This window comes from Lepidochelys kempii, chromosome 4 (genome assembly GCF_965140285.1).
Source record: "Lepidochelys kempii isolate rLepKem1 chromosome 4, rLepKem1.hap1, whole genome shotgun sequence".
NCBI classification, from domain to species: Eukaryota; Metazoa; Chordata; order Testudines; family Cheloniidae; genus Lepidochelys; species Lepidochelys kempii.
The window spans coordinates 25,741,860-25,757,580 of record NC_136383.1 but is presented as its reverse complement, the minus strand read 5'-3'; the positions used below and the strand labels follow the sequence as shown (position 1 = coordinate 25,757,580).

The 15,721-nt window shown below is 39.7% G+C and overlaps 1 protein-coding gene across 10 annotated transcripts in view; it reads left to right on the top strand.

Annotated features, from left to right (window-relative positions):
- Positions 1 to 15,721, top strand: part of STPG2 (sperm tail PG-rich repeat containing 2) — a 407,840-nt gene that overhangs the window by 126,170 nt on the left and 265,949 nt on the right. The gene's annotated exons all lie outside the window — the stretch shown is intronic.

The window sequence follows — 15,721 nt, the reverse complement described above, 5'->3', positions numbered from 1 at the left end:
AATAAAGGAAACAGAAAAAGAAAATCCATAGTGTTTGAATGATTTAGTAACTGGATTGCTTCTAGCCTTGCTCTCTCTGCTTGCATATGATGTGTAAGTAGTTAAGTGGCTTCTATTTAATGGCTAAATCATTTTTAGTACATTGTCACAATTATTGCTTTCATGCTGAATTGTTAATAGAATCATTTTGGTAGCATATTAAAAGTACTGCATACCATAATGCTCATTTACTTCAAGAGCTAAGGTTTCCTTGAAATCATATTGTGCTGCATAATTACAGGTTGCAGACTTAAAGTTTTATTTTACAGAATGTAAATCTGCATTTTTGTGGTGATATGCATTACAGGGGTTTCAGGTCTAGGCATTTACTAAGAAATTTATATCTTTCAATAGGCTATGCCTGATTTCACAGCTTAAAAAGTAGGCTATATTATGTGAAAATAATAAACCTATCACAGTTGGCAATGGCAACAGCATTCTAACTGCTGCTATTTTAGTATGTAACAAAAGTATTATTTATTGTTACCTTGAACATTTAGATTTTTATATACGCTACTTAAAAAAACTTTTGCAATATGTTATTTGACAGCAGAATATATTTAAAGAATAAGAATCCAATTCATGATTATAAATAGTGGAAGAAATAGAGTATATGGTGTAAAATGTGTAATGATTACTATACATTTTATATTTGCACAAAATTCAGTGCAGAAAAATAAATGCTAAATTATTTGTATTTCTTTTCTTTATTGTGTGCCTGCTTACTAAGAGTGGCATGCATGTGGTTCACAATGCTTAGCAACAGTCTTCTGTAGTAGGCAGCTTGAGGACTGCTGCCTGAAAGATGATTGCCCAGAGGCAAGTGGGCAGAGTCACTTAGAAGGAAAAATTTCTACAAGATGGGTAGGTTTTAGCTCCTTTAAGGGCTTTAAAAATGAAAACCATGAATCTTAAATTGGATCTGGAATCAAACAGAGCTGATGTTGTGTATGGAGCACTGATATAATGTGTTCTCCTGTCTTTAATGTCTAAGAAGCAGGCTGCTGCATTTTGTATCAGCTAAAGCTTTTCATTTGGCCATTACTTTGATCCCCAAGTAGATTCTGTTGCAGCAATCTAACCTGGGATGAATACAGGAATCATCATAGCTGACTGAGAAGAATGGGCTTAATCTCTTGGTCATTTGAATGTAAAAGAGGCATTCCCCTCCACCATTGTTGTCTGTGTTTCCAATAGCAGGCACAGTACTGTCTTGTTGATGGCATGGGTTGCATCTGCTGAAAATGAGACATAAGTTAGGATGTTTTCTGAGTAGTGGCAGCATGAGAGCCTGTGACATTTAAACAACCTCTTCCTGATAACTCATACACACATTGAACAGTAAAGAGAACAAGACTGAACCTTCTGGAACAACCCCAGAAGAGGAATCTCAACAAAAAAAAAGGTGCAGTTACGCATTTTAACTTTCTGGGATATGCCAAAAAAGAAAAAAAAAACGAATTCCATTTAGCACTGCCAGGTTATGTATGTGAGACAGCATCTTGTGACTTCACTCTTAAAAGGTCTCTTTTCCAAAAACTGGACAGGTCCAACTTTGCAGATCTTATGAGATCTAATGAGAGCAAGGGGCATGGTGTTATAAGTGCAAGACAGTAACTTTTTTGTTATTCTCATGACAAGCCGCTGAATGGAGACCAAGTATGAGAAATTTAGCCCCAATTTTTATGTTTAGCCAATTATAATTAGGGTGCATAATTCACATAGAACTCTTCACATAGATCCACAAGCCACAAGTGGATTTGAGCCCACTGTGTTTATCATCTTTTGCCCAAATTCATGAACATTTGCATGTGTGGGCTGTTGATTGTATATTGGTACCTACACTAAGGCCCTGGGACCACCATTTTTTTTACATTTTACATTGTTTTCTTCATGAGGACTGGTGATCTGGTTCCCCAACTGTTGCTATCACCCTGTAGGTAGATTGGACCCCTTTGTTGCATACTAGAGATCTTCCACAAGCATTGGATGTCTGCCTTTCCAGCAGTTTTCACAGGATCTGTCAAGTACAGGCCACCTCCTCCCTTAATCTATAAGATTTTTCTGTGAGGACAACATCTGAGGGCTAGACACACACCCAAAAAGGAGTATCTAGCATATAATTGCTAGGGAGATGCTAGGTGGTTACATAGGTACCGCACTAGGTATTGATGGATATCTTTGGGATGTGGTGAAGAGCTGCAGTGGGAACGCTTCTACTGTATGGGAAGGAGAAGCACTTCCTGTCTCAGCATTCCCTCTCTCACCCAGAAGGCTTTTTTTTTTTTTTTGAATACGAAAGGCAGTAGCCCATCTGAACAACCTGTTGGGAAAAAGCAGTCACCTTTGGACTTATGTATGCAGTATCTTAGTATTTAAATATTTTGGACTTTTTCCACATTTGGGACCAGATGTTGGAAATGAGGTGCCTTAATTGTTCCTGCAAAATGTAGTTTTTGTTGCTTTCCTCTGGACTCCAGTTTATCCACATCTTTCCTAAAGTGTGGCACCCAGAGCTGGACACAGTACTCCAGATGAATCCTCACCAGTGCTGAGTAGAGCGGGACAGTTACCTCCCCTGTCTTATAAATGACACTCCTATTAATACACAGCAGAAAGATATTAGCCTTTTTTGCAACTACATCACATGTTGACTCGTATTCAACTTGTGGTTCACTCTAACTCCCAAATACTCATTGATTTATTGAAATGGGAGCAGGGTAAAACTGCTTTCACTGAAGTTGGAATGTCATAAATTTAATATCTTTGTTTTGCTTGACTATCAACTCACGAGATATGTATATGACAGCCTATATCTAATGGCTAGTAACTACATTACTGTGTAGTGTAGAAATAAGTTACCAGACAAATTTCCTGATAGAGGCGGTGTGGCACTTATGACTCTACCATAAAAAGTACAAATCATACATTAATAGAAGAAGTCTTACCTCTTTAAACTACATATATACTTTATTATTATGCTTTAACCTCCACAGGTGTGGAGGCTGACCAGACAGTGGTACCATCTATCTGCTGCACTTGGTCTGTTGTCAGGCAAACAGAATTTGGGGGGCGTCCCTGAATGGCTGCATGTACGGGCATTGGTGGGAGGCGATTTATAACTTTGTGGAAAAGACTTGCAGTGCAGTGTAATGAAACCATGGTAAATGCATCACCCCCTACCAACTACCAACCTCCATTTGAGGCCTCAACCAAAATCAGGGCCCCACTGTTCATGGATTTTAAGGCCAGAAGGGATGACTGTGATCTTCTAATCTGACTTCCTGTATAACACAGGCTATAGGTCTTCCCTGAAATAATTTCTGTTTTAACTAGAGCATATCTTTTCAGTAAAATATACAATCCTGATTTTAAAATGGTCAGCGATGGAGAATCAACCACAGTCCTTGGTAAATTGTTCCAATGATTAATGACCCTGACTGTTAAAAATGTACATCTTATTTCCGGTTTGAATTTGTCTAACTTCAATTTCCAGCCATTGGATCTTGTTATACATCTATCTGCTACATGAAGAGCCCATTATTAAATATTTGTTCCCATTGTAGGTACTTACATATTGTGATCTTAACCTTCTGTTTGTTAAACTAAATTGAGCGCCTTAAATCTATCACATAAGGCATGTTTTCCAATCCCTTAATCATTCTTGTGGCTTTTCTCTGAACACTCCCCAATGTATTATCAACCTTCTTGAATTGTGGACAGCAGAGCTGGACACAGTATTCCACAGCAGTGCCAAATACAGAGGTAATATAACCTTCCTACTCCTACATGAGATTCCTGTCTTTCCAAGGATCACATTAGCTCTTTTGGCTACAGTATCCTACTGGGAGCTTATATTCAGCTGATTATCCACCGGGATATACCTCCCCACCCCATGTCTTTTTCAGCATCACTGCTTCTCAGGATAGAGTCCTATAAGTATGGTCTACAGTCTTTATTACAAGATTTTATATATATATATATTTGGCTGTATTAAGATGTATATAGTTTGCTTTCACCCATCTTACCAAGGATCAGACTAAATCAATGGCCTATCCCCTTCATTATTTACCACTCCTCCGATCTTTGTGTTATCCACAAATTTAATCATGATTTCATGGTTTCTTCTAGGTAAAACATATAAAAAACATTGAATAATGCAGTGCCATGCATTGTTCCCTGCTGGACTCCGCTGTAAACACAGACTTGATAATTCTCTGTTTAAAAACACATTTTGAGACCTATCCATTCTTTAATACGTTTAATGTGTGCCATTTTAAGTTTGTATCATTCTAGTTTCTTAATCAAAATACTGTGCAGTACCAAGTCAAGTGCCTCATAGATGTCTAAATATTAACACTATTAGCATATCATATTAATTGCATATCATATATAACATGTCATACTTATCATCATCAACAATTTTACCTTTATCTACCAAACTTGTAATCTCATTTGAAAAAAGAGACCAAGTTAGCTTTGCAGGAGCTATTTTCCATAAATCTGTGTTGATTGTCATTAATTATATTACCATCCTTTAAGCCTTATTGAGTCCTGTATCAGCTGTTCCATTATTTTGTCTAGGAATCAAGATCAGGGAGGTGGTAGAATCTCCTTCCTTAGAGGTTTTTAAGGTCAGGCTTGACAAAGCCCTGGCTGGGATGATTTAACTGGGAATTGGTCCTGCTTTGAGCAGGGGGTTGGACTAGATGACCTTCTGGGGTCCCTTCCAACCCTGATATTCTATGATTCTATGATTCTATGATCAGGCTGAAAGGTCTATAATTATCCCAGTCATTCCATTTGCTCTTTTAAAACTTTGGCACATTTGCTTTCTTCTAGTCTTCCGGAACATCTTCTATATTCCAAAAGTTACTGAAAATCAACATTAAGAGGAGTTAACATTTATTAGAGTTCTAGTCATTGACCAATATGTAATAAAGAGACAGCCCCTGCTACAAGAGCTTACAGTCTAAACAGAAAAGACAAAGGGTGGGAGGAAGACAGTATTATCATCATCCAAATATTACAGATATGGAATTGAGGCACAGAGGGATTAAGTGATTTATCAAAGGGCACACAGGAAGTCTGTAGTACAAATGGGAACTGAACCCAGATTTCTTGAGTCTCAGGCTAGTGCTTTAATCATAAGACCATCTCCTTCTTCTAAAGACTAATTTCATCCTTGTTCATATGATGATAATTTCAGACAATCATGAACAAGCTAAATTGTGTCCGAGCCCCTTGTTTATCAAGTTCATGCATGGCTTGACACATGTGAATCCTCTCATTGTCTGGTTATGCCAAAAGAAGGACAGGAGACATTTGACATGTGTTTAATCAGGCTGCAACTTTATTATTAGATGTCTGAGACTATCCGGTAGATAACAGTGTATAGTGCAGGTAACGCCATGTTTATCATTCCCAGGGGATGAGTCAGCGACCACGCTGACCCCTTTTACAGCCGTTTTCATCTTCACCCTCTCCTCCCCCTACCAGCCAAAAAGCTCTGTTCCTTTCATTCGGCCAGCCAGCCAAACACTCCTCTGCTTAAAGGTGAAGGGCAGTCATTACAAAGGTCCCCGCAACTTGGGAATTAATGTTGTCCTGACAAAATTTATAACAGTTCATTTAAAGGCACTCACTACTTGTAACCTCAAGTTTCTTACATTTAAGGTTATTTTTTGGGGGTCAGTGATTTCAGCTTACAGAGTGAATGAGTTAAATTTTTTTTACACAGGAGGTTTCTTTCTTGGGGTTGGTGATTTCAACTCAGAGTGAGTAAATTGCAGGATAATCCGCTTTAAATCAATTTCATAAGGATAAGGAAATGCTATGGACTTATCCTAGATTGTTTTTGAAAGTGGTGAAAGATTTTCAGTTTTATTTGCAAATGTTTCCCCTGTGCCTATATGCCTGTTTTAGTGAAGTTGTTCTTCACAATCTTGATGATAAAAGGTGTATCTTCTGGGGTCAATGCTATCTCTATGACGACCATATCAAATGGCTCTCTCACTACTGTGTTCTGGTAGGCATATACCTGGAAAGTTCCCTCATGCCTCATGCTATCCACAGGAAGGCAAATTTGGTTGTCATATGCAATAATGTTTCTATCTAGAACATGTGCAAAAGAGCCATATAGTCCTCCATATATATAAATTAAAAATAACCTGTTGCTTAGAGTTAGTTTCTATTGAGGAATCCCATATTAATCTTGAGGTTATGGATAAGCTGTTTTTGAAATCAGGGAGCCCAAACTCTGCCTGTGCCCCAAATTTAGATTAATTTAGGAAGTCTCTTATCCGAGTTGGTCAATTTGTGAAAGATTTTGCTTTTATTAAGATACACATTTGAGGCTCTCTCTGCCTATGCCTCTTGTAATCCTTTGGAGATACTTTATCCCTTCTTTAATTAAAAAAAGATTTTTAATGTTGGGCTGTTCTTTTTATTTTGAGCCATCCCTCAAGCTAATTACTCTTCAAGAGTGAGAATCCTGGGTAGATAGAATCTTTAAAGAAAGAGAAACTTTCTTGCTTATGATTCTACATAAGATATAACCACGCAAGATTCTCATTCAGCCATCCATCTCCAATCAAAGACTGAGGCCCTTTTCAGGTCATGTTCCTTTCTGCTGGCATTTTCTTATATTCCTAGGGAGGGCAGTTTTAATTAAAACTGTTTTGTCCATTTTTGTATGGTATGTTTTGCTAATTGTCTTTTTCTAAGGAGCCATTGCTTTTTGCAGAATTCATATGGTTGCTGGAAGGTCACGAAGGACAAGCAGTGATGTGGTGTAATTTAAATCAAACTGTGATGGGGCATCTGCCCCACACTAGCCCATAAATGGGTAATAGAACCCTAGGGAGGCTGTGCAGGAGACAACCAATTGGAGAGGGCTATAAGGAACAGCCAATTAGGGATTATAGCCAATTATATAGGCAGGCCCATATGAGAAGAGCTGCAGGGCAGAGCAGGTCAGTCACTTGGAGAGGGAGGAGGACTGGCTGCCTTGGACAGAGCAGTGCTGGGCAGGATCAGGGGAATGAGAGGGAGCTCCCGGCTGACAGCTGACATACTGAGGCCCTGAGACAAGGGCAGAGAAGGTGCTGGGGCTGCAGGGAAGTGGCCCAGGGAAGTAGACTGAGGGGTTGGAGAGGACGCAGCATGTGGCTGCCATCTACAGGGTCCTAGGTCCAGGACCCAGAATAGTGGGCAGGCCTGGGTCCCACCCTTGCTGCCAATCACCACTGAGAAGTGGGTGGACAGTGGACTGCTATTCCCCTGGAAGTGGAATACAGCTGGAGGGCTGTGTGATACAAGTGTGTGTGATACAGCCAAGTGTGATGTGTCCTGAAGAGGACACCCCGGTCCTTGAGGAGACCCGGGTCAAGGAGCAGAGGTGATGGCGGGCAAGACACCACCAGAAGAGGATGCCCTGGCTAGCAGAGCTGATCCCTGGGACATCCAACAGGTGATGCTGCAATGGTGAGTCGCACCCTGTTACACAAACAGACAAAAGAAGAATGTCCCATGGATGTAAGAAAAAATAAAAAGAAAGATATACTGACCAAGGGCTGAGACGGTGGGAGTGGCAGTTCATGTTGTGTGACGGAGCAGTTTTATGTGTAGGTATCTCACAGGCTAACACTACTACCACAGAGGACCAGAAAGCTTTTGAGCTGGGGAGTTCCATCCTGTCTTGCTGATAGCTTAGGTCTCTTACTTTTATAAAAGTGTGTGTGTGTGTGTAAGATTTACAATTAAAAGAATTTTTAAAAATACAAATGAATTGAGTACTTGAGAAATAATCGGGTGCATGTGATTATAATCTTTAACTTGAATATTATTCTTCATATTTTTTATTTGGAAAGAAATTCCTAGACACAAGTACAGTACTGAATAACTGAATGTTCTTAATATTTTGACAGGCAAATCCAATCTTTTGCACCAGGCTTATGGTCAGGTGAAATGCAGTACAGTTAGTAGAAGTTTTGGGTTTGATTAGCTGAAATCCTGTTTTTAAATATGACATAACTACATAAGAAAGAGTTTTTCCCTAAGTAGTATACATCAGAAAATCAAAGCAGGGAAGGAAAATAAAATGTTAATGCTTCATGCTTCAAAGGGTAGGCAGCATAATAGGTAAAGCTCAAGTATATTTTTAGGTGATTGGATTCCAATTACTGTATATGTAAAATTAAACTAACCTCTCACACTGGTGATTATTGCAATGATAGTGACATTATAAATTAACATACATTAGATGTTCATTATGAAACAGCATACTCTTCTGCTTCTACATCCTTTTCTTCTATACCGAAGCTTTGGGTGTATGGGTTCCAGGTGACTCTGGGGAAGGAATCTTCCTCTCCCCAGGTCACCACTCTGATTCTCCACAGCTAGATCAGTATAGTGGCAGATCCACAGGTTCTGCTACCATTCCTTTGGGAGTGCTGGTTCCATGGCATCTGGGCTTTTTTTGTCTTTGGGGTAGGAGGCAGGATTTCCTCAGTAAATTCTTTCTTAGATGATTGATCTGAGGAGCACCTTCCTAGCAGGAAGTAGATGTGATAGAATTTCAGCTGTGACAGAAGACAGGCAAAGAAGCAGTAAAAAAATTACATGGGTGAAAATTTTACATACCTGCTATACTGAAACTTTGTTGTTCTTTGCCTTTTTCCAGCATTACTGTAATGGACAGGGTGAGAGGAAGAAACATTCGCCTGATGTCTGGACCCTATATCTAAATATAAAGAGAATTTAAAAACAAAAAATATGGAAGTCCGGCAAATAGGATTTTTCAAATGAAATAGGATAAAATATATTAACCTATAAAGTCATTTTTTTCCATTTATTTCCATGTTTTCCAAAATCTTCCTTTGTTATTTTCATTGGCATGATTTTTCATTTCTGGCTGATGCTTTTTTCTCTTGGTAACTAGGTATGACATTGCTCCCTACCTCCATTTTTTAAAAAAAGGGGGAGGACGGGATTGTATCTTTGATCTGAATGTCAGTATGTGAATAGAAAGTGAAAAATAATAATCTGTTTCTGTGTTTAAACACATGCCAGTCTTTATGCAAAAATCTGTTGTGACATTTATAGCATTGAAAATTTGGCATGTGCCTCTAGCATCCAGCTGCTTAAGCTCCTCACATCTTGCTGTTTAGAAAGTCAATTTATTTTTTAGAGAACTTATGTTCTTATACAGATAAATTTGAGACTATCACAAAATGAGACACAGTAGTCAATTTAAAGTCAGCAGTTTGTCTGCTATTAATTGCCATTTAGACACATTTAAATGCAACACTTGTGATGGTTCTGATTCATAAAATGTTAAAAGATATTTTTAATGGACAAAAAGTCCTGAACTCCACATGTGGGAATGAGAACTTATATTCTTTTTCAAGTAGGCACCTTATCTTTTTATTAAGTACCTCTCCTCCTCCCCCATGTTCCCCCCCATCCCTCACATACTATTATACCTATGGAAGTCAAAGAAAAAAGGTATGTGTGCTCTAGCAGATAGTACATAATATTAATATTTATTAAATTAAGAAGATTGGATAGTAAATTGCAATAAGTTGGGACATTAATTTGAATGTCTAGAGGGACTGCAACATGGCACTTAATGAATATAGATTTTGTTCATTGCTATTTGACAGTAGATAAGTAAAGATTTAAAGCAAATTCAAGCATTGATATCAAAAGACAGAAGCATAGAAATGTAGAACTAGAAGGGACCTTGAGAAGACATCAAGTCCAGTCGCCTCTGTTGAGGCAGGACCAAGTAAACCTAAATCACCCGTGACAGGTTTTTGGGCAGCTAGTTCTTAAAATTGTCCAGTGATGGCGATTCCACAACCTCCTTTGGAAACATATTCCAGAACATAACTACTCTTATAGTCAGATTTTGTAATATCTAATTTAAATCTCCCTTGCTGCAGATTAAGCCATTACTACTTGTCCTACCTGCACTGGACAAGGAAAACAATGTATCATTGTCCTCTTTATAACAGTCTTTAATATACTTGAAGACTATCAGGTCTCCTCTCAGTCTTCTTTTCTCAAGATTAAGCATGTTCAAGTTTTTTAACTTTTCCTTGGGCAGGTCAGGTTTTCTTAATATTTTATCATTTTTGTTGCTCTCCTCTGCACTCCCGAGAGTTTGTCCACATCTTTCCTAAAGTGTGGCACCCAGAATTGGATGCTGTACTTTAGCAGAGGCCTCACCAGTGCCAAGTGGAATGGGACAATTATCTTCTCTGTCTTACGTACAACACTCCTATTAATTCACCTGATGCATCACTTTTTTGACTCATATTTAATTTGTGATCCACTGTAACCCCTAGCCCCTTTCAACAGTACCACCACTAGCTAGTTATTCACCATTTTGTAGGTGTGCATTTGATTTTTCCTTCCTACGTGAAATACTTTGCACTTGTGTGTATTGAATTTCATCTTTTTGATTTCAGACCAGTTCTCCAGTTTAGCCAGGCTGTTTTGAATTCTACTCCTGTCCTCCAAAATGGTTACAATCCCTCCAAGCTTGGCATCATCTGCAGATTTTTTAAGCATACTGTCTACTCAATTATCCAAGTCATTAATGAAAATATTGAATAATGTGGATCCAGGACTGACCCCTGTGGAACTCCTTTGGATATGCCCTCCCAGTTTAACAGCAAACCGTTGATAACTACTCTTTGAGAATGGTCTTTCAGCCAATTGTGCACCCACCTTATAGTAATTACATCCAGACCACACTTCTCTGGTTTGCTTTTGAGAATGCTGTGTGGAACTGTAGTGGGGCGGCTGCCCCACTCCATGAGGAAAAGGGCTAGAACAGGCCAGAGAGGCTGCGCAGACCAGCAGCCAATCAGCAAGGGCCTTTGGAGAGCCAATTGGGACAAAGGGAGAGGCAGCCAACTGCGGCCAGGCTGGGTCCTATATAAAGGCTGCCTAGCAGAGGAGAGGGAGTCTCTCCCTGACTAGTAAGGGAAGAGGACTGGTTCCTGAGGTAGGGAGGTAGCACCTTGGACAGAGCAATGCTGGGCCCACCCGGGGGAGCAGAGGAGAGCTCCGGCCTAGCTACCTGCCAGGCTGTGGGCCCCTGCTAAAAGGGCCGAGTAGGTGCACAGGGCCAAAGGGGAAGTGGCCCAGGGAAGATAGGCAGACAAGAGAGGAGCGAAGGAGGGCAGAGAGAGGCTTCCGCTAGAGGGTCCCTGGGTTGGGACACAGAGTAGTGGGTGGGCCTGGGTCCCTCCCTTCCCCCCCTTATACTGCACCTGGCCACAGGGGAGTGTGGCCAAGAGAGACTGCAATCTACTCCTGGGGTGAGGGGCTAGACTTTGGGGTTGTGGTTGGTCACCGAGGCAGGTGAAAACTGAAGGACTGCTGTTAACCCCCCTTTCCCCCGGAAGGGGGTGAGAATGGAGTCAGGAGCACTGCCGGAGGGCAGTGTCCTGAAGAGGACGCCGCTGAGTGGGGAGCAACGTGGGTCCCAAACCAGCAGAGCAGATGACGGGCGAGACACCATGCACGGAGGGCGCTCCACAGCTGACAAGAGCTAATTCTTGGAGCAGCCAGCAGGAGGCGCCAGCGGGGGTGAGTCTTGACCCTGTCACAGGAACTGTTTTAGGATCCTTACTAAAATTAAGATATATCACATCTACAGCTTCTCTCTAGCCACTAAGCCAGTAACTCTTTCAAAGAAGGAAATTAGGTTGGTTTAGCATGATATGCTCTTGACAAATCCATGCTTGCTATTCCTTATAACCCTATTATCCTCTAGGTGCTTACAAACTGACTGTTTAATAATTTATTCCAGTATCTTTCCAGGTACTGAAGTTAGGCTGACTGGTCTATAATTCTCCAGGTCCCCTTTATTCCCCTTTTTAAAGATAGGTACTATGTTTGCACTTCTCCAGTCTTTTGGGACTGCAGCAAACCTCCATGAGTTCTCAAAGATAATTGCTAGTGGTTCAGAGATTACTTTAGCTAGTTCCTTAAGTACCCTAGGATAAATTTCATCTGGTCCTGCTGACTTGAATACATCTATCTTATCTAAATATTCTTTAAACTGTTCTTTCCCTATTTTGGCTTGCGTTTATTCCCCCTTGTTGTTGTGTTGAGTATCTGGTCACCATTAGCCTTTTTAGTGAGGAGTGAAGCAAAATAGGCATTAAACACCTGAGCCGCCTTGATGACATCTGTTATGAGATCTCCTTCTCTGGTAAGTAGAGGGCCTACATGTTGCAGTCCAAATACAAGACAGAACAAGGCTTTAAGCAAGCAAGCAAGCTGGTCCGCCTTGTCAGCTTTCCACCCTCTCTTTTATTCTCCCCCTCCTCCTGCGCATTACATACTCCAACAGATAAAAGGAATACACTGGCTTTGTTTAATATTCTTATTTACCAATTTCTATCTACTGCATTCCTTGCTCTCGGGCCTTGAGCCCTGTCCCTTCCCATGGTTCATGTCCTCTGGGCGAGTTTCCAAGGTTCATGCCCTTGAGAGGAGCCGTGTGTGCACTGCTCCTACACAACACTCAGGGTGTGCCCTGAATGTTGCCAAGTGCATGAACCCTGCATGAATCCTTCACCTACACTTAGCTTTGTATTTCTCTTGCTCCTGCTGTACCTAAAGAATCTCTTCTTATTGCCTTTTATGCCCCTTGCTAAGTGTAACTCATTTTTTGTCTTAACCTTTTTGCTTTTGTCCCTAAGCTGTAGATGTCTAATTTATGATAGGTGAAACCATTCAGTTTATTTTTAAGGGAATTTAACACACATTCTTGCATTTTCACAACATTTCAATAAAAAGTCTAAAAGCATCTTTGAAGCAAAACAAAAAAGTTTGGCTTCAAACAAACTGTTCTCCTCTTTGAAGCATGTAAAACTGTTGAATCCTTTGTTCTGATTGAGGTTGAACTCCTCTTGAGTGCCAACCTTTGGGTTTCTAATTGTAGATGAGGCTGCCAGTGACATGTACCATTTGTTCAAAGACTTCAGTGAAGGTACAAAATGTACTGTAATGATTGAGAACCAAAGCCAGGGCTGTCATGACTAGCCAATATGTAACTACTGACTTGATTTATGTATGGCTTGAATAAGAGTAATCTCTGCTACCATTCATTTCATTAAAATTAGGGCAACAGTTTATGATCCTTAGTTATGCCTTCTGCCTCCCCACTCACACAGTTATTTTTATATACACATTAAGAATGTTTGTGTTTTAAAGATTCTCCTCATGTCTTGTGGTACATGCTGTATCTCTGTGTATAGTATTAATATATTATAGAATCTTGTTTTGTGGCAAGCTTTACTTTCTTGAGTTCCAGTTTCATATTTATAGGATACATCAGAATGACAATACTGGTGGACTGAATTTGAACTCTTTTTTTTTTTTTTTACACATGTAAGTCCTGACAATGTGACACAAACTGCTATCTGGTCTTGCTCTTCCATAGCAATTTTTTCTGGGATACCATGCTCAGCTTGTTGCACAGAAATGTACCCAAGTACTAATGTGCTTACTATACATGTTACTAAGTAAATTGTTACATATACTATGTTCTGTTTAAGGACTTTGTCAATATACTTAGAATGTTTTTAAGATGCGGTTGGTCATGTCCTCAGCTGGTGTAAATTCCATCTGCTTCAATGGAACTACACTGATTTATATTAGTTGAGAATCTAGCTTGCTATCTGTTAATAGCCTCCTGAAATTCCTAAGTTACACTCACCTATTCGACATCTAGCACCTTGAGGAAAGAATTTAACCCATTAGTGCCCCAGTTAAGCAAGTGCAAAAGTGTTTGCAGGACTGAGGCCTAGGTGGGTCCAAATCCTTTGTTCTTTTCACACTCAAAGTTTTCAGCAATGTATCTTTTAAAATTTTCCACTAAAATATTCTTGTTATAGATAAAGTTTCTTCAAATGGCACCTATTGTTTCCCCTGCTTTGCACTGTTAATTTACAAGTTTTTAACTTAACTCTAGAATGCTGTGGATATTATTTATAATTTATATTATGGCAGCACTTTGAGTCCCAGTCAGGATCAGTAGCTATGTGAGGGACTGTTCACATGAATTAAGTTATAGAAGTGCGCATATGTGCCTAAGTTAAAAGAAGTTGGAGTAACAAACAAAAATATATAAGATCAAATTCTGCTCTTGGATACATGTGTGCATCTCTGAAGGTAAAATCTGACCTGTGAGTGAAGAGGGGGGATGAGGATGTGTAGATTAGCTACTGCATGTGCACAACTTAATGGGCTTGATACAGAAATTATTAGGTGGGGTTCAGTGGCCTGTGTTATGCTGGAGGTTAGACGAGAGGATCAAAATGAACCCTCCTGGCATTGACTCTATGAACGGTTCCAACTCATTTAAAGTTTTTATTTTTTAATTATTAGATATCAGCAAAATGTTCAAACAAAGTTCTGCGAATGAAATCTTCCCATGAGAACTGTGAAAGAAATGGTGATTTATACATGTTCCAAATGGAAACAGTCTTTTTTTGAACGCTTTCATGTTCCAAACAGGGATTCACACCTGTCTACCCTCAAGACCACCTCTCTTTTGATGTCAAATGCCCACAGTTGTGTTCAGCAGAGGCTCTTGAGCTTAATGTCCCTTATACAAAGAAGGGGGCTGCTGGTAGATTTTTTTTTTTCTGTAAGGGCACCTTTCCTTTGGAATGCTCTGCCTCTCAAGGTCTGAAGTAGTCAAATGTGTTGATCTTCTGGGCATGGTGCCATACCCATTTATTTGAGCAACCAGAGCAAAGGGCTTAAGTATTTGACGGAGGGGATTTGTGTGCCGGGAAAATGTGGTGGTGATTTTAAACTGTATTGATCACAGAATTGGTGATCAGATGATTCATGTTAGCGAAGGAAAGGAAGTGCTGTTGCTTTGATTTTTACTTTGTAGCTTCTGTTTTCTTGTGACTTTAAATGTATGTCAAGGGTGCCTGGAGTTGTGGATGTGCTCCCTTTGGTATGGAGTTTGTATAAATTGAAAATCTCAATCAATAAATAAATGTATAGTATAAAACTGATATAAGGTCAAATTCTGCCCTGGGCTGCAGATGTGTGAAATTCCCACCGAAGTAGACAGGAGTAGTGTGTGCATCTCTGAGGGTAAAATTTGGCCTAGGATTGTTACCATATAACTCAAATATGTATGAGCCACAGATAATTTTAAAATATTGGCTACATCTATATTCACAGTGCAGACTCTAAGACAGCAGAGCATTAAGAATGTACATAGTTCTGTGATGCTATTTCGTGTCATCAATGTTTAGAGTCACTCAAACCTTTCAGATACACTAAGGTGCCACAGTGGCACTTACTAATCTTCTTTCTCCAGATAGTGCTGTTATCACAGGCAACCTCCATCCCACTCAGATATGGATGAGCTGAATTTTCTATGATAGCAGTGCTGGTGCTTAGAACTTGTGTCATAATGACTTCAGCAAAAATAGACACTTCCATGTTTATAACTTAGCTATTTATAAATATATTCTAAAAAATCCCAGAAGATTCTAGCATATTATGAAGCCTACCAGCCTGTAAATTTGCATTTTAAAAAGCATATTTATATCTGAGTTGTTGAAATACAAAAAGCAATTTGAAAATAGTGAGGGCTGATGTCAGTTTTGGATGTGCAAGGAATACAAGA